Source organism: Chamaea fasciata, unplaced genomic scaffold, assembly GCF_029207755.1.
Source record: "Chamaea fasciata isolate MVZ Bird 193981 ecotype frontalis unplaced genomic scaffold, bChaFas1.0.hap1 SCAF_8, whole genome shotgun sequence".
Taxonomy (NCBI): Eukaryota; Metazoa; Chordata; class Aves; order Passeriformes; family Sylviidae; genus Chamaea; species Chamaea fasciata.
This window is the reverse complement of record NW_027094093.1, coordinates 9,044,491-9,068,363: the sequence shown is the minus strand read 5'-3', so window position 1 is coordinate 9,068,363 and position 23,873 is coordinate 9,044,491. Positions and strand designations below refer to the sequence as shown.

Below are 23,873 nucleotides of genomic sequence, written 5' to 3'. Positions count from 1 at the left end.
TATCAATTAAGATAAGGCTGTGGTACTAAAGGCTTAACATGCCTCACTACCTAATATCTGCATGCCTGCCTGGCTAAGCATCAGGCCAAAGCAGGAGACAGTGTCTGCTTCAGGAAAAAGCATGTAGTTGGGAATTACCTTCCAGTGGAAAATATTTAACCAGATGGGAACGTTATTTATATCTGATGCTTCCCATTAGACTAACATTTACGCTGTGAAATACCTCCTTATTACAGCACTAGAGTTATGACATGCTTTTAATACTTAGCACTGTGGGTTTTTGGTTTTTTTTCCTTCCCCAGCCCATACTTTCAAGTCATCTATGCAAGAATCACTGAACTATTATGGTCTGGTGACCTGCTTAGCACGAAGCAAGGCAGCAGCCAGAAGATAAGGAAGGGAAGAGAGGTAGTGGCGGGGACTGGAGTTCGTCAGTGTGTTATGATTCATCACTAATTTATGTGGGATGCTGCGTAGCACAGGCAAAATCCAAGGACACACAGACACATTTTCTTTTCTGCATATAGGTGGGGCTCAGTTCACAGGATTTCCCCTTCCTCTGACATTACAGATCTTCAAGGTTACTTATCCTTGGGATAAGGACAGGGAACATGGGTTGGAAATGCTCTGGGAAAACCCAGAGTTCACCCCAGCTGAGGGCAGGTCAGTGCCATCCTCCTCAGGACAGCTCAGGCTGCAAATGCCTCAGGACAGGAATGTTTTGGACCCGCAAGATTTTGCATGAGTCAGTGCGTGTTCATGCAAGAGCTGTATTTTCCTTCCACAAGATCTTGTACTTAAAGTTACGGTATGTCCAATGAAAGTGTCTTTTTAAAGACTATTTATTTAATGTCCAGCAGCACAAAGTCTTGGTGCAGCCATTTTGCAGGCAGGCAGAGCCCAACTCCCACACCTCGGACAGCCTGGAGGTTACCCAAAGCTTGGGAAGAAGGATGTACCCTTGACAGTGCACACAAGGAAAGCAGAATTTTTTGGGCCACAGGGACATTTGGCAGAACCCCCAAGATAAGGATGAAATTAATAAAGCCACCACAGCAACTGTGCTGAATCAGCTCCAACTGCGTAAAAGGCAGTTCTGGCAGGGACAGATCACAACCAACTCATGGCCACCCACCCAAAAAATGTCCCAACCCAAAAAAAGAGAGTGACTGAGCATATGGACTAATTAGCATGGGAAGCAAGCGATCCATGAACCAATGGAAAATATAATACTAATTAATAAGAGAACTAGGTGAGTTGTATCCAATGAACATTGATGCCTTTGTTTGCTAAAGTATATAAATAGTGAAAAGTTTTGGTAATCTTTGTGGTGGCTTTGGGGATTTGCCACCCAGCTCCCCTTTCTGTGCAGAACTGTAAATAAATCAAAGATCTCATATCTCTGCGTAGATTGGCCTCTTGCTCACCAGGTGAAAGAATTTAATTTGGGACAACATCTCCACATCACCAGGCTGCTTGCTCCCATTGCCTATGTCCTCTTCAACAACAACAGCCCTCCCTGTGTCCCTCAGGCTGCAGGCTGGCTGGGCAGAAGCCCCTCTTACCATGGTGGGCACTAAAAGGGCAAAAAACAGCTCTCCAGCACCCACCCACCCACCCATCTGCACTGCCCTCATTAAACCTCCTGTGAACAGAGCCCAGCAGAGACAGCAGCTCTCAGCTCTGGTGCGTTTGCTGGCCGCCCCTCAAGCCCTGGCTGAAAGCAATTAAAGCTGCTGCTGCCTGCTGAGCTCCCCAGGGCCAGCCCTTGTTGGAGAGGTCAAGGCTGGCAGGGCAAAGCCAGAGCATGTCCAGGCAGCACGTCCCTGCTGGGATGTGTGCAGGCAGCCTGGCCGGGGCACAGCAGCATTGCACCAAAGGGACGCACAGGAACAGGCTCTGCGACACAGCCATGCGTTCTCCTGTCTGAGCTTGGGTCATCCAAATCCCAGAGAGCTCAGAGGAAAATAAATATGGAAAGGAAATCCCCCCCCACCCTGTGGCCCTTTCTTTCTCCTTGGCCTGTCCATGAAGTTTGTCCCTGTTTTAATGGGGCCATACAGTAGGACTGGACAAAACTTGCATGAGTAACCATGATTGTCTCGTACTTCCCTTCTTTTTAAAACAGGATCAACAATACATTTTGCCTTCAGGAAGGCTTTCCTTGCACATATAATTATTAAAAAAGGATACATGACCTGGACTACAGAAAAAAACCCCCTCTGTTTTCAGAAAGCAGTATCAGTAGTTCACTGTCAAATTGAAAGGATATTTTCTATGATGATCTGTCTTGGGTGACTTGAACACTTTCATAAATAATCTGGATTATGGAAAAGAATGCATTTACTAATCCTGCAGATGACAAAACCTTTAAGGGAGTTTGACAACAGAGCTAGAATGAACATGATATTGATAGAGCAGAAGAACAAACAGTTTTAAAAATGTGACCCAGTGAAGAAAAAATGCAGTGGTCTACATTTAGTAAGATAAGCACCTGCATGAAACAGGGAAGGGTATGGCAGTGGCACAGGAATTCTTCTGGGATGCTTGCAAGAAATCTTAAAATAAATAAGCGTCAAAGTCTTATTGATGCAAAAAGACTTAGATCATAAAATGCAGGATCTGTAAGGAATCCCTATGGAGCAAAAATAACAGAAGGGCCAACAGTCCTTAGGCCTTGGGTGAAATACTGCCCTCACAGGCTACAGGCCAGTCAGAGAGCCAAGAGTGCCAAAGGAACAGAAAACTAGGACATGATGCATTTGTCATAATTCTTTCAATCATCCTGCACAAACTGAAGGATGAACGTAAACATAACTAACAAGGAGGGCTTTCCAATACTAGGAAGGAATCCTCTAGGTACTACCTCCCTAAAGGAAGGGGAAAAGCAATGACTTGAGAAGTCAGTAGTGAGAGTTACAGTGAGCATCAGAAGGGGTGAGGGGATGATCTTTAACAGCAGCCACCACAATGCACTAGTGAGATTTTTTGGGTCGGCTGAGCAGCCACCATCATCAGCTGCTGGTTAAAGCAGGTTGGGCAAACCTCTGCCAGGAATGACACCCTTGGAGTTGGTGGGACCAGACCCTTGCAGCACTGAGGCTCCAGTTCTGTTCACTGGCCAGGGTGGAAGCGAGGGCCTTGCTGAGTCAGCCCTCCCCAAGTCACATCAAGCATCCACTCAGCTTTTTGCTACCCTCTGCCTGCAGGAATGCAAACACCAGGCAGTTTTATGAGATTGACCAGTCCTCCGAACAGCGCTGCTTAAAATACCTCCCTCCCTCCCTCCCGGGGCTGTAAACAATCTCGGCATATGAAATGCAAAACTGGAGCTAAGTCTCCGACTGGCCACAGGAAATACAAAATTGTATACTCTGACTTGAGGGGTTTATGTGAATATCCAGTCAGAACCTTCTGAAGTGGATGCCTCAGATCAGGCCATTAAGTCCCTACACAGAGACCTAAATCAGTGGCCTCATTTTCAAATACACACTGAGCACACAGCAGCTCCTGGAGCATCTAAGAGGAGATGGTGATTGCTTGTCACATCTGAGAACTCATGCCACTTTGGCTCTGAAGTGTCGACCTGAAAGCAATTTTCTATGCAATTTTTCACAGTCCTAATCTTGGTGTTTTGTGAACACCTTCCTAGATTTTTTTTTCCCTAGGCCATTATTTTCTTTGCAATGTAAAAATAAATATTTCACATTAAAGCAACTCCAAAGCTCGAACTTTAGCAATCTTCAATAGGTGCAGAACTTCAGCCTGAGAACTACAGCATGCCAAAGATTTTACCATATCAAACAGAGTTTGCACTCCCACACCCCTCCTGCATTCATAATTACATTCTGACTCACATTATAATCACATTCGGGCCCCAGTCCTGCTTTGGAAATTTCATGGCTGCAGGCAGGGATGAATCTCCCAGTGCACAGCACCCATCTCCAGGTAAGCCATGTGAAATCATTATTGCCACAGCCAAGGGACAGGCTCCTCACCATTTGAATGCACCAGTTCCTGCACCTGGACTCCTGGCTGCAAAAGCCTGTGGTGCAGAATCCTCAACAGCCTCTTTAATAAACAAGAGGTGCAAAAAGGAACGCTGTTCTAGCATCAAATGGAGAGATTTTGCTACTGTCTCTTTGAAAAAAACGCTGGATTTTTCAGAGCTTAGGGATAGAACAACTACGCTCTAAGAGGGATAAGAATTGGTTACCCACTCTTCTAGCAAAACAGGAAAAATCAACTTTACTCCCGAACTCTATATTTTTTGATGCAAAATGCATCAAACACATGCTTCAAACTGGAATTCCCAGTTTTTTTCAGAGTTCATCCTCCACAAACTGTGAGAGCACACTTCAGGAATTTAGCCAGCAGGATGCACAGCCAGTAACAGATGCCTGGAACACTAATTCATGCTCAAAAATGGGAGAAAGGGATCCACTTAAAATGTTACCCTATTACTATGGAGCCAGCTTACCCAGGGTAGCAGCATGTCCACAGCAGGGAAAGGAAGAGCTCCCACTTGCTTTAATGACTGGTTTTGCTTGGGTTATCAGCTGGCTTTCCTTAGTCTACTGCATTTATGTCAGATGGGTTTTTTTTCGAGGGTTGCAATTCATACAGCATCAAGTTTTCTCTCCTTTCCCCCATTCCTCCTCATAAACCTCACAAACAGTTAAGAGATTTATAGGGAACGACACACATACCAGAGAATAAAAACCCTTACCCAACCTAAACTCCTTAGAATTCAGCTATTTTAAATGAAGTACAAGATAATTACAAGCTCATTTATAGTATACTAAGGACATATTTCTTAAGAAAGCTTTATTTTGGGTGTGTTATGCTGTCCTCTCATTTCTCCACCTAGAAATCAAAATATCCCAAGGATATCCATGAACCATGCTGAAACTGGAAGCACAGCCAGCAAGCACCTGCTGAGCCCTCTTTGATCAGATGCAAACATCACCAGCTTCCCCTAATTTCAGTAATTTCCACTTCATGACTATTAAAACATGACTTTTTTTTAAATCTTCAAATTAAAAATCCTACCTGACAATGGAAAAAAAAAAAAAAAAAGGATCAAGAAGTGATTTTGAATGCTTCGTCTCTTACCAAAAAAGTTTTCATTACCATGAGTTATTTTGTCTCAAATTATAATTATTTGGATTCAGAGAAATAAGAACCAGCAGTGGGCTTTCTCCTCTTAAAATTTTGGTCGCATTTCAGGGTGAATAAGTAAATCCTAAACCAGTCACAGCTATTAGCTAGTCCAGTCAGAGATGCTCAGAGCAATATAGGCAAGGGTAAGACATTTGAGCGTGCACTTAAAAGCAAATCCTAAATACCCAGCACCATCATCAAGAGTTGCTTTGAGCAGAAGGGTTGAGTTTGTGGGCCAGTGCAGGCTGATGTCAGGGCTCAGCCTGCCCGCAGCAGCCACCTCACAGACCTCCTGAATATCTGCTGTCAGCCACAGGAGGGCAAAGCGAGCCTAACCAAACTACAGACACCACAGGAAAGCAGCCAAACCAGGGCAGGATCACACCTGGGGAAAGGGAGAATGTGGCAGGGCCAACTAAAGGAAATACAGGCTATTCCTACACATCCTCCAGAAGAAAGGTTTCTCCCCACTTCTCATTAGCAGCAGGAGCCAGCTCAGGAAGGGCCATCAGACAGTGTGGAGAGGAGCAGCCAGCCACCAGCAAAGGGGTTTGGGGACCAGACTCCTTTTGTGCAAGCCCAGTCCCAACTGGCGGCTCTCTGCACGCCAGAAAATTAAGCCCAAAAACCTCAATAGCTGCGGAGCCATTTACTAATCAGAGCCCCGAGCACTGATTTCCAAGTAAACTTATTTGGCCATGGCAGACACAGCAGCTATTCATAATGCAGCCTCAATCAAAAACAATTTTGTGATTTGAAAGAATACTCGTTTTTCATAAACACTGGCATCTCCCCAGCAATCAGTGAACTCCCTGGCAGCCAGCCAGACACATCCACTGGTGGCAGCAGTAATTCCTCCTCATTATAATGTTTATATGTGCATAGATGTGAGCCAGGTGAATTCACAATGTGCATTAGAAAGACAAATGAATCACATACAGCGAAGGGTTGAGAAGGTGACTGAAGATTTTGTCACTAGATGAAAGCGTGATCCAAAGACACAGTTCTCAAGATTTTGGAGCTCCCAAATTTATCACTCCTAGACCTTAGCCTTTTACTTCAGCCACAGATTTCCTTCAGTTTTCATTAAATAGATGATAAAGGTAACCAGTGCATGATTCGTTTCATAACTCAGTTGAATTTTTTTTTTGTTTTAATTTAAACACTCTAGAAACTTTTTTTAAAAGTAAATCTTATTTTTACCTCAGCAAGATAAAGCAGATAATTCCCAACTTTACTGCAGGACCTCAGGGAAATAAAGGGTGCTTATTCTATGCATTCTTCATCCTAGCTTAGAGCTGTTATATACAAGTTTATTTTTTCCCCTCTTGGACACATTCTCTTTTCTCAGTATCAAAAAATCAGGTCTTGGGGGGACCCAACAGAATACAAAGGATGCTGTGTTTTCATTTGTTCCTTGTGTGTTTACATCATCCAGAGGAGAAATTATTTCAGCACACACACGACCAGGAAGACAAAAGACTGCCTCCACCTGCACTGGTACTGCACTTTAACCAAGGTGAACTCTTCTCAATGTGCACATGTCAACAGCCGTGACCAAAACAGCTTGGCTAAAAATCCACGTCTTCTAGTCTAAAAAAGCCCAGTATTTCAAATGTATAAGTCATACAAAACAGAAAGACTTTTCAGAAGGATCCTTTTCATCCTGAGCTATATCTCAAAGAGGCAAATCCAGGGGAAAACATTCCTTCATGTGCCACCTTGAAAATAAAAGGCAGCTGGGAATAGCTGCCAGTAGCACTCCAAAATTATCACTCTGGTTTCCTCCAAAGAAATCATGGCCTCTAAAGCCAAAAAGCTTTATAATGAGGGGTTATGTATCTTTGCCTTGTGGTTTTCAAGCCAGATGCACACCCCTGTTGAACACCCCCATGGTTTCAGGCCAATTTTATTTGATGAAAGCAGCCTGATCACAAGACAGGAATCTTGAGGCCTTAGGAAAATACTGACCATCATAAGACTGCCTTGCAATAGAACAGGGGTGAATTGTGAAGGGGAGAGGGCTTTAAACATAGAGGCTGTGTTTCCTATCTGTGCCATTTCCCTGCCTTTGCAGGAAGCACGTGCCTGGCTTCTCCCCTCAGGTGGCAGGCAGTTCAGCTTTCCATCCGAGAAATGAATTTGCAATTTCCAGGTGTATTTCAAAAGGAATTTGAAAGATCCTCTGCTTGTCTGCAGGTATCTCAATCCCATCACTCAGACAGGAACTGAACAGCTGCTACATTAAAGGGAAAGCCCCTGCATCAGAAGCAGAAAAGAGGAAGATGTTACAAGCAGACCTGAGCAAAAGGCAGCTTATGATTTAGTCATGAGAAGGTAATTAGGGGTGTAAGAGCACTGGAATACCCTAGAAGACACTTTCTTGGAGGCCTCCACCTTGGCAAGGCAAGAAGCTCTGCTGCAAATGTGCAAAGGATGTATGTCAGCTCTTCTTGTCACACATCCCTGCTAACTTCCAGGGCTCCCACACTGATATAGGCTAAAGCAGGATCTGGTGAAGGAAACTAGTGCCACCATGCTTGTGTCCAACTAAATATGAAGAACAGTTAAAGTAATAGGGATTACTTTTACAACACCTGGGGAAAGGTACTGAACCTGAGGTAGCCTGTCCTGATGCATTCAGGCCTGCTATTAACTTGCCCCAGTTACATCTTGCTGGGTGAGGATTTTTAGCTCACAGTGCAGTGGGGTTGCAGACAGGCAGGAGAAACGCCGGAGGCAAGAATGGAAAGAAGGGATGGGGCAGCAGCTGAGGAACCAGGGAAGTGCTACTGGTCTGTGGGATGCAAGGACATGCACACAGGCAGAACAAAAGAGTATTATTTCAAAATGATGGGAGGGACAGGAATGGCTGAGCCAGAGATAACAGGAGTCAGCAGGGGAAGGAGCTCGGGTCAGACAGAAGCAGGAGGACATCACCACTGGAAAGTTTAAGTGACAAAGAGAGATACTGGGGGTTAGCAAATGCAGGAAGAGAAGGGAAAGTCAGAGCCTTTCTATACAAGGCTGCTTTGAGGAAGGTCAAGCTCCTTGCATTTGGTGGGCGGGGGGGGTGGGTAAGAAATACTTTTGAAAATGCTTGAGCTGCGTTATGATCTTTTGAGATACCGTGGGTTGAGTTTAATTCACTATTTGCATATAATTAGTTTTTGCTGCTAAGTGGTCATATTTGCCATTTTGAGTCTAATTAATCATTAAGGCAGCTGGAGTCTTTGTACTGACATTTGAGAGATTCAGTATATAAAGGCAGGTTTGCGTTGGTGCTTGGGTTTGTGTCTTTGCTGAAAACAAAACCAGGGGCAGATCTAACACCATCCCAACACTGCATGCACGTAACCTTCAAACCTTGACAATCAGGTATCTTTATAAGCATTTCATGTGCGCACTTCTAAGTCAAACTCTATACTCAGAATGTCTTTCACTGCAACCACTCATCTTTTTGGTGCAGAAATAGATTTTTAAAAGCCAAATACACTACAAAGGATGTGAGGGAGTAAAAATACTTTCCTGTCTGTATATGCTTAATCAGGGAGCCTTCTCAGTCATGCATAGCCAGTGAGATGGGCCTCTTCAGAGAAGGATTCAGTATCATCAGGGTAAGTTTTCTGAACATCTAGGACAGCAAACAAACTCTGGGAAATGGCACAGCTGAGAAACTGATAGCAGGATAGAAATCCTGGGACTGGGAGTCCAGTTCACCCCAGTTTTACATGGAGCAGAATGTAATGTCTGCTAAAACAAGGTGCTCCCAAAGGGACAGGATGCAGTCAGTGCAAGAGTACAAGGGGGAGGAGGAGTCTCAAACCCAGCTGGACTCAGCCCAGCAGAAATCTTGAGGCCAAACCCTTCACAATCTTTAGTCAAGTAATTAAGTATTTTGAGTAAACACTCATTGGTCATCTAAGCAGACAACAGCAATTAAAAGGATAAAATTTGTAACAGAAAGGTCTGTGAATATCAAACTCACAAAAATTTCAACTCTCCCTGAGTGACTCGGAAGAAATAAGGCACATTTCTAACACTGATTTACTAGAGCTGCACTTTGTATTTTTGCCATTACCATTATAGTAATAGTTTTGATTGACAGAAGCTCATTTTTAATTAGCCAGATCAACCAAGGCACAACATCAGCATTTTCTTGAAAGCATCTGAAAAAGCAGCCTACTTCTGAAAGAAAAGCGTATTTTCATTTGAAGATTAAAGGTTCCAGACAGCAGTAATATGTTTCTATCTGCCATTTCAAAAGGAAGCCTTGAAAACATCAAGCAGTAGCACATGAGAGATTAAAAGATACAAGAAGATAACTCACAACCAATCCTGCTTCTCATAGGTCTTCCTTCCTTAATCCTGTCCAGCAACAGCCTTGAACAAGAACAGTATAACTGCATTAATCAAGGATTATTAGCAAGAGATCTCAATGCAGTTTTCCCCCATCCATCTTGGATGCACTCTGTGTTTCACTAGGAGGTGCCATCATCCCCACAATCAGCAACAAGAGAATCACAGAATATAAAGCGAAGAGACCCCTCCTGCTTGGCAGAACGGGTTGTGTGCTGGGCCAGAGCCAGCAGAGAAGCTGGGACCAGGACAAGGTCTGCTCCTCAGCTACAGCGACTGGTGAGCACCGCCACTTTTCCCTGTGGCTTGACTTCAGCACTGTGCTGTGCGAGGAGGGCAGCTGGGAAGGCAAGAGAGAGAACAAATGGCAGAAAAACAAGATCTACCTTTTCTCTTCCAAACTGTCTGAGGAAGGCCTTGATTAATCCACAAATGTGGCAAAGTGACAATGTAGTAGAAAAGCTGTCCAAACTCCATTATTTCCACCGCTTCTAGCCCAAGCAACATTCTTGCTGTTTGAGACCTGTTTAACCAAGTAACATATTCCTGAAGCATACTGCCTGTCCAGACAGCATCTCTGCTTGCAGATACAGTGTTTTCAATTAAAACTGCTCAGGAGAGCAGGCACAGAGGCTGGGCAGGGGGCACACACACATACCGTCGCTTCAGCAAATCAGTGCCAGACTGACCATGGGGGAAGACAGTGGTGGCACCTGATGCTCTTGCAGAACAGGACAAGCAGAAGCCAAATGTGCTCTGCCTTGAGAACACACCCGGCTATTTTTACACCCAAACCAGATGTTTCCACTTTGATGAAAGCAGTCCAAAAAAAAAAAATTTTTTTTTTTTTTTTTTTTTTTTTTTTTTTTTTTTTGTTTCAGTGTGAAACAGATGCAGCTAAAAACCTTGAAAGCTGCAGCAAAGAGAAATAGTCATTCCCTGGAGAGCTGGGACAGGGTGACTGCCAGCTACAGGGCATGGAAACAAACCCTTGTAGAAAATACTCCTGCAGCCAGACTGCACCATTTCAGTTTTTCACACCTCAGCTTCATAGTCTCCTTACACTGGGGTGTCCATGAGCATTAATTTCTTCTGTTGAGTGGACCTGTTAACAGCTATTCATAGGGATCTCTTCTGAAGAGAAAGCAAAGGCAAATATTTCCATATAATAAATTTAGACTTTACAACCCCACAGTTAACCACTGGAAACACCAGGACAGACTTCCTCTGGCAGTGAAAGTTCTGATGGCCTTGTGCTCCTGCACATAGTTAACTCTGCCTCTAATTAAAGACCAGATTTCCCCAGCTGGCAACACAACCATCCCCAAACCTTACAGGACACATTTACGGCCTGATTGACAAACTGTGCCATTGTACATTCAGTGCGCAAAGACTTGTTGGACACCCCGCTTTGGTTTAAATCCTCTTTTTCCTTTATTTTTAGCAGTCTTAGCTGCTTTAGCTGAAACCAGGGGCTTTGTCACTTCTGCTCAGCATCAGCAAGGTTTTCACTTTCCATCATAGCCATTTAATGGCATGCAGAACATGGAGACCAACAGTCTGATTGCTTTGACGTCGTCCCGTTTTCTCCAGAGGTCATCTGGAGCGACCACAGCTCACCCCTCTCGCAGCAAGGCTGGGACAGCCCCCGCCAGCAATCCCGGGGCTCTCACTGACCCGGGCACTACCCTGGGGCATCCCTCTGCCACACAGCCTGTCCAATTGCCACCTCCCCGCACAACCTCGAGTGCCCGTGGAAGTGGGACACATGACAGGACACTGCCTCTGCCGTTTAGGTACTGGCCAGATATTGAGAGGGGCTATATTTAGGAGTCAGCTTTTTGCTTACGGGGTTCAGCTTTTCCTTCTCAGAGCCCTGCAGCCTAAACGTGTACTACAATCTTTGAAAAGCCGCTCCAGATTTCCAGAAGCCGCAGCAAACTTGCACCACCTATCGACACAACAGAGCGCTGGTTTGGGGCCGGGAAGGCAGCACAGCCATCCGAGAGTGCTCCGTGCTACGGGAACCCATCATCCAGCATCCCACGTTATAATGGGCTTCAAAAAGCAGCGCTTCATCTTCGCGGCTGTTTGACACACCCAGGTGCACCAGATGTGGCTGTATCCCTCCCACCCATCCCAGTGCAGGGTAACCTGGAGGCCCCAGGCTGGCCGAGGTGTGCTGCTGCCCCTTTGTCACCAGTTGTGCTTTGCAGAGGATGTCCTGTGCCTCCTCACCTCTGGCTCAGGCATTTCTGGATTCATTGTCACAAAGAGCCCTGGCCACAGAGAACTTCCTCCATTTGAAATTAACCTTTTTTTCTCTTTGCCATGTATTCCATGAACTCAAAGGCAACATCATCTCCATTTTCATTTATTCCCGCTGTTTAGCAAACTCAGTTTACGACACTGGCCCTGCAAGGAAGGGGTGCCCACCCCTTGTGCAGTTTGCAGACATCCCCGGCACCTCTTCACCACTGAGCCTCTCCTGCACACTTCACAGCAGGCACTGACACATTGCTATTATCAGAAATACTACATTATGGAAAATTTTCTCCCAGCATCATCTCTGCAGCAGAAAGCTGCAGATACTTTAGGAGGCTGTCCCAGGTGGTGACATCTTTAAATACCAGTCACAGCTATGAGCACTGAACACAATAGCCACACAATGCCTGCCAGAAACCAAAGGATGCTATTTCTTCCTCACCTTTGACCACCCCTCAGTGCCCTCAGGTCAGGGTCTCTGCAGAGGAGGAATCTCAGTGACCTGAGAACACAGCATCCTCTCAAAGAACAGAGCTGGTGTGACCGAGACGGACATCAGTCCTGCCCAGGGTGCAGGAGCTGGGAAACTTTTCTTTTGCTCTTCCTTGGAGCTGGAAGGGAAAAGTCAAACACCCTCGGAATAAGAGCTCCACAGGAATACAGGGTGTCTGGCCAGGCTCTTCCCAGACAATTTAGCTGCTATTCAGCATGCCCCACGTTTTGACCACAGAAATGGTACATTAATTCCACTGTAATGTGCTGAGCTTCCTACTGTGGGTATTGTGGATTTGCTTCATGTTATAATTTTAACTTGCAGGTTACAGCATTATCAGTGCACATTACACTTTTACTCCTTCAAAGCCATGTACTTGCTGGGAGAAGCTGGTTTTATTTACCTCATTTTTACCCACGTGCTTGGTCCATGCTCGGCTTTCTACCCGCTCTGAATTCTTTTCCAATAATCAAATGAAAGCAATGGCATCAGCATTTTCAGATTCGGTCTTTAGACGGTATTAGATTTAGGTCCTTAGATGTCTATGACCCTCAGGGATTAATTTTACCTTGTTCATAAAAGGAACATGGGGAAAACATTACCATATGAACACCAAGGATTTATTTTAATAGCACCTCCCCATTCCTCATAATAAATCCTTTTTTCAGACACACATTAAGTCGCATCAGCTCCTCTGGAGATAAAGAAAGAGAGGCAATACCCAGCAGATGAGAATTTGCCCAACAATGAAAAAATATACAGCACAGAGGGCAAAACCCACCTGCTGTTTGCTCCTTTTGGTGGTGATGCCACTCTCCACCCTCTGCAGTAATAGGAGCTTCCTCCAGCCCCTTCCAGGACTCATCCTTCTCTCCCACCCCTGCAGCATGGACCTGCTTTGACCTCCTTGCCAGCGAGCCCTTTGGCTCCCAAGTCTTTTCCAGCCTCACTAACAACACCCTGAAGTACACATAGCTGATGGAGGATGAATGCCTGAGTGGGCACAGCTCCTGTCTGCTCAGCCCACAGGCTCACAGCAGGCAGGATCCAGCTCGAAACTCTAGCCCAGGAGGACAAAGCTCTGGACACAGCTACCAAATCTGGAGCCAGCCCAGAAAGGATGAAGAAGATGAAAGACTGGACAACTCTTTTGTGTGAGTCCTGTGCCAGAGTCTTCCCATCTCCAGGAGCCACAAAACATGCACAGCAAACCTCAGAGAAAACCAGAGAGGGGTCCCAGGGGGCTTCAGAGTTGAGATGTGATTGGTGCCACTTCAGAAATGCTTCAGTGGCCTCAAGCTCAGAAATTCTATGTTTTAAGGCATTTGGGCACTTAGCAGTTAGGTGGAACTTCCTTTCCTGATTGAAATAACAGACAAATTCCAGGACAATCAACATCTGGGGAAAAAACAAAATTCACTTGGGAAAATTTTGGAGCTTGGGATTTTAAAGTATAATTTTGAAGTTTATTAAGGTTGCTTCAAACCTGTATCAAGTAGGAGGCAGTTTGCTGGAGAAGCCAGAAGTATAATCCAGTTCTACTCAGCACAATGTCCAGTTGCCTCACATATATTATAACCAAGACTACTTCAGTGTTGATGTTACACTGATTCATCACATTAAACTACGATAGAAGAGATACGAAATTTAGAAACTACTTTTTCTGGCAGCCTTCAAAGACAGAAGAAACCCCCTTTCAAAACAGAGACTGTCCAAATAAATGAATGAATAAATGATTAAATCAAAAGCTGTTTCCACCCTACTGGCCTGATCCATCAAATCTTTGAGACCCCAAGCACCTTATTTGTGTGTTTTATACACTTACACTCAGGGTACATTAGCACTTGGAAAAGGAACTGGTGGCATCCAGAGGCAAATTTATTTCTTTTTGCAAAAGACTCAGCTACATACCTGCTTTGATGCTCAGTTTTACATAGTGCAGCATCTGCCAAATGACAGCAGTCTCCAAGCACAGGTAAGAACCTCATGCCACGAAAATACAGCAGTTATTTCATCAACAATTTTGAACAAACACATCTTAGCTTTTCAACGTATCTGCTTGTATTAACCAATGCATTATTTGGCATGAGCTCTACCGCTTGAAAGGTCTGTCAGATTTGAGGTATTTTAATCCATATTTTTCCAACTCTCTTTCTGTTATTTGGAAAAAATTACACTGTTGTCTTTCCTCATATATTATATATCACTAGTTAATTGCAGGGTAACCTACTGCTACCTAGAAAACATTATTATTATGTACCCCTTCTCAAATGTTCTTTTCCCAGGTCACTCCCTTGACTGGGATAAAGCAAGCACCAAGAAGTTGCAGTGTTCCAGAAGGTGCTCACCAACTCACATGAGTGCCAGATTCTCATCTTTATTATAATATTGTTTCTTTCCAGAAATTATGTATGAGACAAGTCTTTTGATATTCAATAACCTGTTTACGGGAAATGACTTTACACAAAACATCAAATGACTTGACAGGAGATTGAATTTAAAATATGATTTTTTAAAATGCTCATGAAATTCATATTGCTTTAAATATAAATTAGCAAGAGTGCCAGAAGGGATGAATGTATTTCACTTCTTGAGTGCAGATAATTTAAATGTACAGTTTTACCTACATTACCTCTATTCATTGTTCTTTCCTATTAAGGGATGAAGGAGCTTTCCAGCTGCTCTGCTGCCTGGTCACATAGATTTCCTGGGAAAGGCAGGAAGTGAAGGGATGAAAGGAGAAGCCTTTGGACAGGCATGCTGCCATACCACTGCCAGATCAGACATGACTACCTTAGAGCCAACAAGATCCCAAGAGGAAAACAACTGCACGCCATGAGGAGTGGTATCATTTTCCTTTTCCAACTGGATTGTCACCTTGGTTCCCACAACATGCACCACTGTGATATGCCACCCTTAAGGGGAAGGCAGCACCCAAGAGTCACAGATCCTCATGGTTGAGACGAAGGACAAAAATCAGAAGGCCAAAAAAAGCTTACAAAGTTTTAGTAGTAAATTACTCACTTGGCATGGAAATTGCTATGATAATCCCTAACCTCCTCTGTAGTGAGGTTTGGATAAAGAGGGAGGGTGAAAGGAAAGAGGGGAAAGGGAAGAAGAAAAAGATCACCAGCCCTGGTTCCAGCACAGATGCAGCTGATGGGGTGTCCAGGGTCCTTGGGGTACCCACACACCTGGGCTTGGTGGGGGTAAATTTTCATAGGTAAGCTTTCCCTGCCCTGGAAAGTTTCTCGTTTTCTATGCAAATTAGTAATCACGCACAGTCATTCTTCCAAACCTCTCCGGAAACAAGTCAGAGAATTTTGGTGGCCTTGATCCCCTGACACCCATGCCCACTTCTCAGCCTCATTCCTGTGCTTGTGCTGCTCTCCAGGGGCCAGAACAAGGATGTTTGTCCCAAAAAAGTGCTGCCCCTTCTCCAGCCACGTCCTGTTCTTTCTCACAGTATGTTATTACCAACAACCCTTGGCTGTTACTACCAACAATCTTTGGTTGATTCCACGGCTATCTGGCTATCAGTGTTTGAGACATACACATTGGCCCCTTATCTTCTGGGCTTCTGCAACTACTGAATGTGCATGTATCCAAATTAAAAGTGAAACCAGGCCCTTATGTCCTCTGACCAGTGTTCACCCTACAGTAGCATCCCCCAACTAAAGCAGTATTGAGTTTCACAGGCCAAATTCCAAATTTAATAATTGTATCATTCCAATGTGAATTCTTCCACAGCTTTAAATAGAGTCAATATTCTTTATTTTCTGCCCATAAATACTCTGTGTTTTAAAGATTTTGCTGCCTGCTGCCCCAGAGTGAAGCTAATGGGATAAATGCAAGTTATTCTGAATAGCCTCTGAGCTCCTAATGGGAAATATGCTTAACTTCAGAATCTTAGAATCATGAAAAATTTCATACAGATAGTAACAATAATAAGCATTTGACGGTTCATACTACTCTTGCAAAGTCCTTAGTTCTCACACTCATACAGATATACAGGCTTGTATAAAATCACATCCAACATTTCACTTAATACTTGAATTCAACCTCATCCATGAGAGATAACCATCCCACTGGTTGCTTGCTTCCCATGCACTCAACCAAACGCCCCTGGAATTCTATTTTTACAGTGGAAGTAAAGCAAGAGGCAGCCAACATGATCAATCAAGAATAAACCTAATTGATCTCCACAGCCAGAATCCACATATTTGAAACAGAGTCCTCAAAATCCCAGTACCTGCATAGCCATGTGCTATCTACACATTGGTTCCTGTTTCACTCCAACTGCAAAGTATTTAAAAACCTGGTAAAGTGCCACAGATGTATGCAAAGTTTAAGAGTCCCTCAACAGAGAGTGACAACCAAAATAAAGCCCTCTGCATAAAATCAGCTCTGTGTATTTTTCCACCCTCTATCAAATTACAGCATCCCCAAATTATGTTAAGAGAAGCCCTGTCTAAAATGTGAGGCGCTGTATTTCATCAACTATCTGAGATGACTCAGGATTACAAGTACTGAAATAAAATGGACATCCTGTTCCAGTTTCTTTAACTAAATTTTCTCCCTCAAATAGCATCAACAAGTGACTCAGTACAATGTCATAACAAACAGTACTTGTGCTGCAGCAATGTACTTGGCAAACAGCAACTCTCACAAATAAATCAGACACATTTTACTGTAGTCACTAATCAAAAGATCATCATTTTATCTTTTTTAAAAAAAAAAAAAAAGAAAAGAAAATCATGTATAATAACCAGATGGCAAGTAAACAAATTATTTTCATAATAGTGGAAAAGCTATTTACCTGCATTTGGATGAACCCATAAATAACATCTGGGACTAAATTTGGCTCCAAATTGTGACACCAGTTTCACAGTGAGAATGTACTGCTCTTCAGTATCACCGAGATCAGCAAAAGGGATATGTCCTTTTCTCTCTCAGATTTTGGTTGGAGTATTCCCAGCACCAGTGCCAGCTAGGCCAGGGAGAAAATGGTTTATGGCACAGCACGACGAGCCTGCTTTAGATCAGAATCACTTGTGCAGGGAATTAACATCATTTGAGGCTGCCTACGAGCTGCACCTGTACACTGTTCTGGGGGGTTTCTGACTCACTAGAGAGACACAGTGTGTCTCTCCCACATGCCCAGCTTCCAAGCAGCACCTTTATTGCCACATCACTGCTATCAAAGCATCAATATCTCTACACTAGTGTCTGCACTGCAAGTTTCTTACATTTGGGAATCCGGGTAAAACACTGGAAACCTCTTCTCAAACACCATTCTTTACTCCTGAGCAGTCAGCCAAGTTACCACACATTACATTTTGCATTATATTTGGGAGAAAAAAAAAAAAAATCCACAACCTACATCACTAGAATACTGAGTTCTCGGTAAAAAATTCTGTATGTAAGGATATGCCATTTGGAGAATCCACTCAATCCCATCAAACAGAAATCTCATTAAAAATAAACTTCTCACCTGTAGCTAGCTCAGTAATTAGGTGCAGCTATATTCATTAGTTATAATTCAGAGATTACATGGGATAATAGCATGCTCTAATACGGAAAAACGACACTTGGCTTATGAACATTTGGGTTTGTGGCAATTTCCTTAAAGAGGAACCTGCTTTATTAAAAACTATGGATACGAACAAAGTAGCAAATTTAGTTGTTTGCAGTGAGAAGTGAATATAAAAACAGTTCTCAGACGCCCAGGAGATCAACCTTGCTGTTTCTTCCAAACATCTAGTCATTCTGAACCTTTGTTTTGTTTTGAGTAGTGGGAACCCCAAGAGGTCTGTGCTGCCCCAGCCCAGGCAGGAGAGAGGGCTGCAGCCCTCCCAGAGAGACCAGAGCACCCGCTGAGGCAGAACCTTAATAGCACACAGGTGAGACCTGGGCAGCCAGCACTCTCTGGCAAATTGTGGGCTCCTTTTCTCATCAAGGGTGCTGCAACCAAGCAGCAGAGCTATGATTGAGTGAAGGTTTATTTTCTTGCTGCAGACAAGAAGAATCAAAACCCATTAGCTTGCATTTACCTTCTCTGCAGCCCTTAATAAACTCCCTGTGAACCTCCCACTGACAACCTTCCGCTGTTTCTTGCCTAACATTTCATCTTCCTGATCTGCATTGTTGGGGTTTATAGCCCAGCCCTACACACAAAATTCAAGCAATACACAAAATCTTCCATTACTAAACACCTTGTTTCACCCTGGCAAACAAAAGCAACGTCAGTACTGCTCCTCCATGTGACCTGCCAGTTTTCTAATAGATTTTTCAGCATATTTCACCCTATGAGAAAGACTACACAGCCTCCCTCAAAAATTAAACAGGTAGCAGGGCATTGGATTTCACCACAAAACATAAAAGCACTAGCAGTGAAAAGCAAGCACAGATTTTAGGGAGGATGAGGCCACATTTTAAGTGGATAGAGCTACCTTTGTTATTTTAAGTAATAATTTATCCTAATGTGCCAGTGAAAAGCATATTGCCCCCTAGATTCAAAACACTTTTTCTTTTATACCTAAAATCACATGGTGGTGATAGTTCAGACATTCCCATGGATAACTACTTAAGTTTCAACCCAAGAAACAAAGTTGTAGTCTTCCAAATAGTTTTACAGTGACTTTATATTTAACTTGCTGCCAAGCAGGTCAGAGAGCTTTTGGTCACCCCTAACGCACTTACTCATGTGGTCCAGATATGACCACATACCATATCAAAGCAAAGGGAGTATTTTCAGAATAGTTTCCTTAAGTCACATGAAAGTTAGGGTTTTTTTAGTTCAAAAGAATTATTTGTTCAAACCTATACAAACTGCATGCTATAGAACTACCAAAAGAAGCATTATGAACATGCACCAAACAATTTATTCTGCCACAATGTTACCAAAGTTAGATGTTTTCTTAAGCAATTGTAGAAAGTCAGATGCATGGAAAAGAAAAGAAAAAAAAACAGGTCTTTGTCTTGTAAAATTAAACATCCTTCTGTTTGGAGAAAGAAATAACGTTTTTAACATATATGCTATGAAAACAACACAGCTGTTGCTCTCTCACTTACCTCACTTCTGCCATAGTCTCCAACAGCAGCAAAGCCAGACTCTGTCTTGCAACATTCCAATTCTGATGATGACCCTCAATTGGGAATCCCCTTGAAGGGGGCACTTCTGCCAGGGCAGGTAGCAGCACACTAGGATGCCACTAGATTGCCCAAAACTCCCACACCAAATGCACAGTCCAATTTTCAGAAAGTTCAGATGTTTCAAGCTAACCTAGAGTGATATTTGAGGGCCTAAATGCTGCTATCAGCCCCACGTGCTGTTTCCGAAGTCTCACCCATCCCTAGAAGAACCCAAGAACAACTCTGCTGTCTGCTCAAGAGTCATGCTCTTAATGAGTTTCTGCAACAGCTCCTTTTGCTGAGTAGATAACAAGGATCACCTGAGATTAATTAAGAGGTGACCCTCTGGCAGTTAAGCCAGATACCTTGCCTTCCTAACTGCCCATCTCACAGGTGCAGGATGACGCTCTAGTTCTTCAGGATAAGTTACTCTTCACCTGTTCAGAGATGTGCAATTTGCACATAAGTCACAGCCTCAAAACAACCCAAACCGCTCTCATTTTCATTTTTCAGGACTCAGTGCTTTTTCAGAAGTAGAAAAACATTTATTTCCATGGTTAAGGGAATGCAGACTTTGTTTTCTCCAGTATTACTGACTTCTGTCCTTGCAAACAAAGATATAAATCTAGATGCTAGTGATAACCATGAGAGGCAAAACTTACCCACTCTAGATTTAATTATTTTATAGCACAGATTAGGAAAAGATCCTGGAGTTGAAACAAGAGTAACACCCCCCCTTCCCAGCAGAGATGCCTGGTGCCCTGGGCATGGTGAGGAGGAAGAACAGCAGGTGACCTGACCTGCTGCCTCCTCTGCCCTGGCCACACACTGCTTTTCTCCACGGGGCCTCACATGAACATCTAAAAACCTTCTAAGCTCCAGAACCAGAGCACTATGTGGCTTTTAGGATGGCAAACAGCCCCAGGCACAAGCCACAAGCCCAGCAGTCGCTCCTTCTGCCTCCCTATCCATCACTTCCCACAAAAATTGCTGTAGGAATAGGTATATCCAAATGCAGCCAGCCTGGTGAGACAAACTCCAGGCCTTGGTATTCAGAACAGCTCAGCCTTGGTTTAAGCAGATATTTTGTTGTTTTTTCAGCTCTTTTCCCCCATATCTTGGCACCTCATTGAAATGGGCTTTACTAGGCACTTACAGAGCAGAGCTGTAAAGAAACCAGCTGGTTAATTTAAAAGAGCGCAGTCCATACAGCTTTCCCCTCTGGGAATTTCTTGAAGCACACACACACAAAAATTTATATTGTAACACTTCTTCTACCACATCGGGAGTTTTACTTCCAAGTCTGCACTCTGAGGGAAAAAAAAAGTCTCACTATCACTCTGCATTTTACAGGGGCAAAAGGAGGTGCCAAATTAAAACTACAAAAGCCACGTAAGAGCAGGATTATGGTCTCACCTCCCATCCAAAGCCACTAAGAAATTACTATCTCTGCCAAGAGTGCATTTTGTCATTCAAAGTTGCTACTGCAGGCCAGCATTAGTCCAGATCGACCACATTCCAATAGAGAACACCTGACATTCAGCTGTGCAGGCCCAGGCTGCAGCCCCCTGCAAGGGACAGGGAGAGGCAGTGCCAAGAAGCTTTTATGACAAGGGACAAGATTTGGATAGGGCAAGGCAGGGAGCTCATACAGGAGAGAAGGAACAGACAGACAGGCAGGATCCTGAAAGCCCATGGAAGCGGCAGAGTAACAAACAGCTGAACCACTGGAGCCACAGAGCAAGGCTGGAGGCAAAGGAAGGCAAAAATAATCTATAAACCCATTTCAGCTGAAGACACAGAAGCAAGAGGAATTTGAAGGAAGAAAGGGGAGTATTGCCCTGTGGGAATGATGTGGTCATACAGCTATTTTAGTGTTGCCTCATAATAGGAGCAGATTTTGTTTGTTGGGCAGCAAATCCTTCCAAGGCCACGAAGCCAACCAACAAATCCTTACCCAACCCTCACTCCCAGAAACTATCCATGAAAAAGCTACTCAGCAGTTCTCCCTTGGTGTTCTGCACCCCATTGCCCAGTGCAAGGCATGACAGTGACATTCCAAAGAAATCCAGCTCAACACAGGGCCGACCTGCCAGATGCCAGAGACACAGAGCTACCCCAGCAAGTCGGCAGAGTATTTACGAAGCAGTTTGCTAAATTATACAAAGGGAATAATTCGCAGCGTAGCGGTGTGTTTGCATTCTGAATATCTGATTTCCTGTTCAACAAATAACCTAAACACTCCCAACCAAATGAAATGTAGACAAGACTTAAAATGTTTGAAGAAAAGCACTCATCCAGAAAATTAAGGTCAACACGGAACAGATGGCGCCTCTGAAAAATGTGGCTTCAACATTTATCTTTATGTAAAATAAAAATCTTTTAAAAACCTCCGGCTGTTTGGTGACAGTCCTACTTGAAATATTGGACCTCGCACTCTATGGATAATAAAGAAGCACTAAAAAATGACTTCAAAATACTAAATCTAAATAAAGTTCTCTCAACTAGTGTGCAATAAGATTTTTGTGGGCACGTAAATACATATCAATAAAATATAGATTCAAGCGCTTCTGTAACCGCCATAAATACTGCAACTGCTCTCCCCATTTCCATAAATATGACCCACAACTCCCAAGTGAGAAGCTTTTCCATTTGCAGCAGTCAGGAAAAAAACCCCTGTCCTTTCTTCTTATCAAAGTCTTTTGAAAGGCTGAATTTGAAGCCTGGCTCATGGGGAGCTGTGAAGAACTTGTTACAGTGATGCATGAAACGCCTTCTCAGGCCTCAGTGGATTCCATCAGTGGGATTGCAGGAAGATCATGGTTATTCTTGAGGGCAATATCACACCTGGCTGGGGAGGGAAACAGGGGCTTTAATTGGGCAGGGCTGTAAATTTCTTTAGCAATACAGAAAGGAGCTGGAACAAGCAGAAATAATGAGACAGACCTGTCAAACACCTGAGAAATAATAACACGTTAGAGACAAACAAGAAGAGGTCAAGCTCTGGCACAAGCAGCAGTGCAAGAGCTCACAAGGCAAGGTAAGCAACAGGCAGGGGAAGGTTCGGCAGGACACCAGGTGAGTGCCTCCACTGAGAAGATTTTCTCAGGACAGGTAAAATAGAAGGCAGTCAAAGAAACCACAGAGCTGCACAGCAGGCAGCTCTCAAGTTTACAAGAAGTAAATGAAAATAAAAACCCAAAGCCCTCATATCCTGAGTGAACCAAATATGTTTGGAAGATGAGGTAACACCTGTGATACCTAAAAATACTGTCCTGTGAAGACATCCTGCTGTGCATCCCCCTGCTGACAGCTGGGGCCCTCTGACAGGCTGTTACTTCTGACCACAGGCTGCACACAGCACCTGAAGCTAATCCCTTAAGCTAATTCCTCAGGGGCCACATGTGTGTCTGGACTGAAGAAGCAGCCTCACCAGCTTTGGCCATCAAAGCAGCCACAGCCATAGAAGGAGCCATTTGCTCGTACCAGCCAAACTAAATCACAATTAGCCCAGTGACAACAGGCTGCTGAAACACATCCCCAAAACCACAAGGTAATTACAGATCTACTATCAGTTCTTGTTTCCCAGTCACCACACATCCAACAGAACAACCATGATCAATGCACCTCTTTTTGCCAGTCTGGCTTGCAGACATTTACATCTACTAGGAAGACCCAGATTTTTCAACTCATGTCTTCAGGTTCAACACTGAAGAAGCTGCACAGAGAGCTTCTGCAAATCCCACTGGCTAAAAAAACTACAGGAAGCTTATTACAGCAATTTTCCCAAGCTAACACATCCTTCTAACTGGCTTCACGATACTGACTTACTGACGTTTTTGGTCCCACTTCCTCTAGAAATTACCCCTGACTCCCCATGCTGCTGGGGAAAATAAGCCGAACAAGAACATTTAGACTCGCTGTCCCTAGCAATAGGCCCTGCCATCAATAAAGCACAGCCAAAACGAAACTGGGCATTCCAGGGAAACACTTGCAAGAATAGCTTTTGCACAAGTTTCTTGCTTCAAGGTCATCCCAACCCACATCACAGACAGCTCTGATAAGCAACAGCATAACAGCTTACCACAGACTTAAAAACAGTAGAGGATTTATGAAGTTCCTTTTCTCTCCCTACCTAAGGCTTTTTTTTTTACTAAAATAGATATTTTATTTTCTTCCAAAAGAAGGTTGTGTTAATTTTGTTGATCCTATTGCATAGCCAAGAGCTGGTGCTGCACATAGAAATGTCTATCTGCATCAGACCTCAACTCACTATTTCTAAAAATAAAGTAAGTAATATTAATTTCTTCCTCCAGCACCTGGTGTTAAAAGTTATTTCTTGGCAACTTCTGTTCTCGGCATTTAAACATTTTTCATATTCACCTTAAGTCTGGCAGCACTATTGGTTATCCTTCTCTGCCTCACTAATAATTTGGTTGATGGCATGCAGGTGGGTTTC

At 43.7% G+C, this 23,873-nt stretch overlaps 1 long non-coding RNA gene across 1 annotated transcript in view; it reads right to left on the bottom strand.

The window, feature by feature from the left end:
* LOC136293171 (uncharacterized) overlaps window positions 1-19,657 on the bottom strand; it is a 43,648-nt gene extending 23,991 nt beyond the window's left edge. The window contains exon 1 of the long non-coding RNA XR_010722104.1: window positions 19,355-19,657. This is a non-coding gene — a long non-coding RNA (uncharacterized lncRNA). The remainder of the gene's footprint in view (window positions 1-19,354) is intronic.
* Window positions 19,658-23,873: the final 4,216 nt, after the last annotated feature.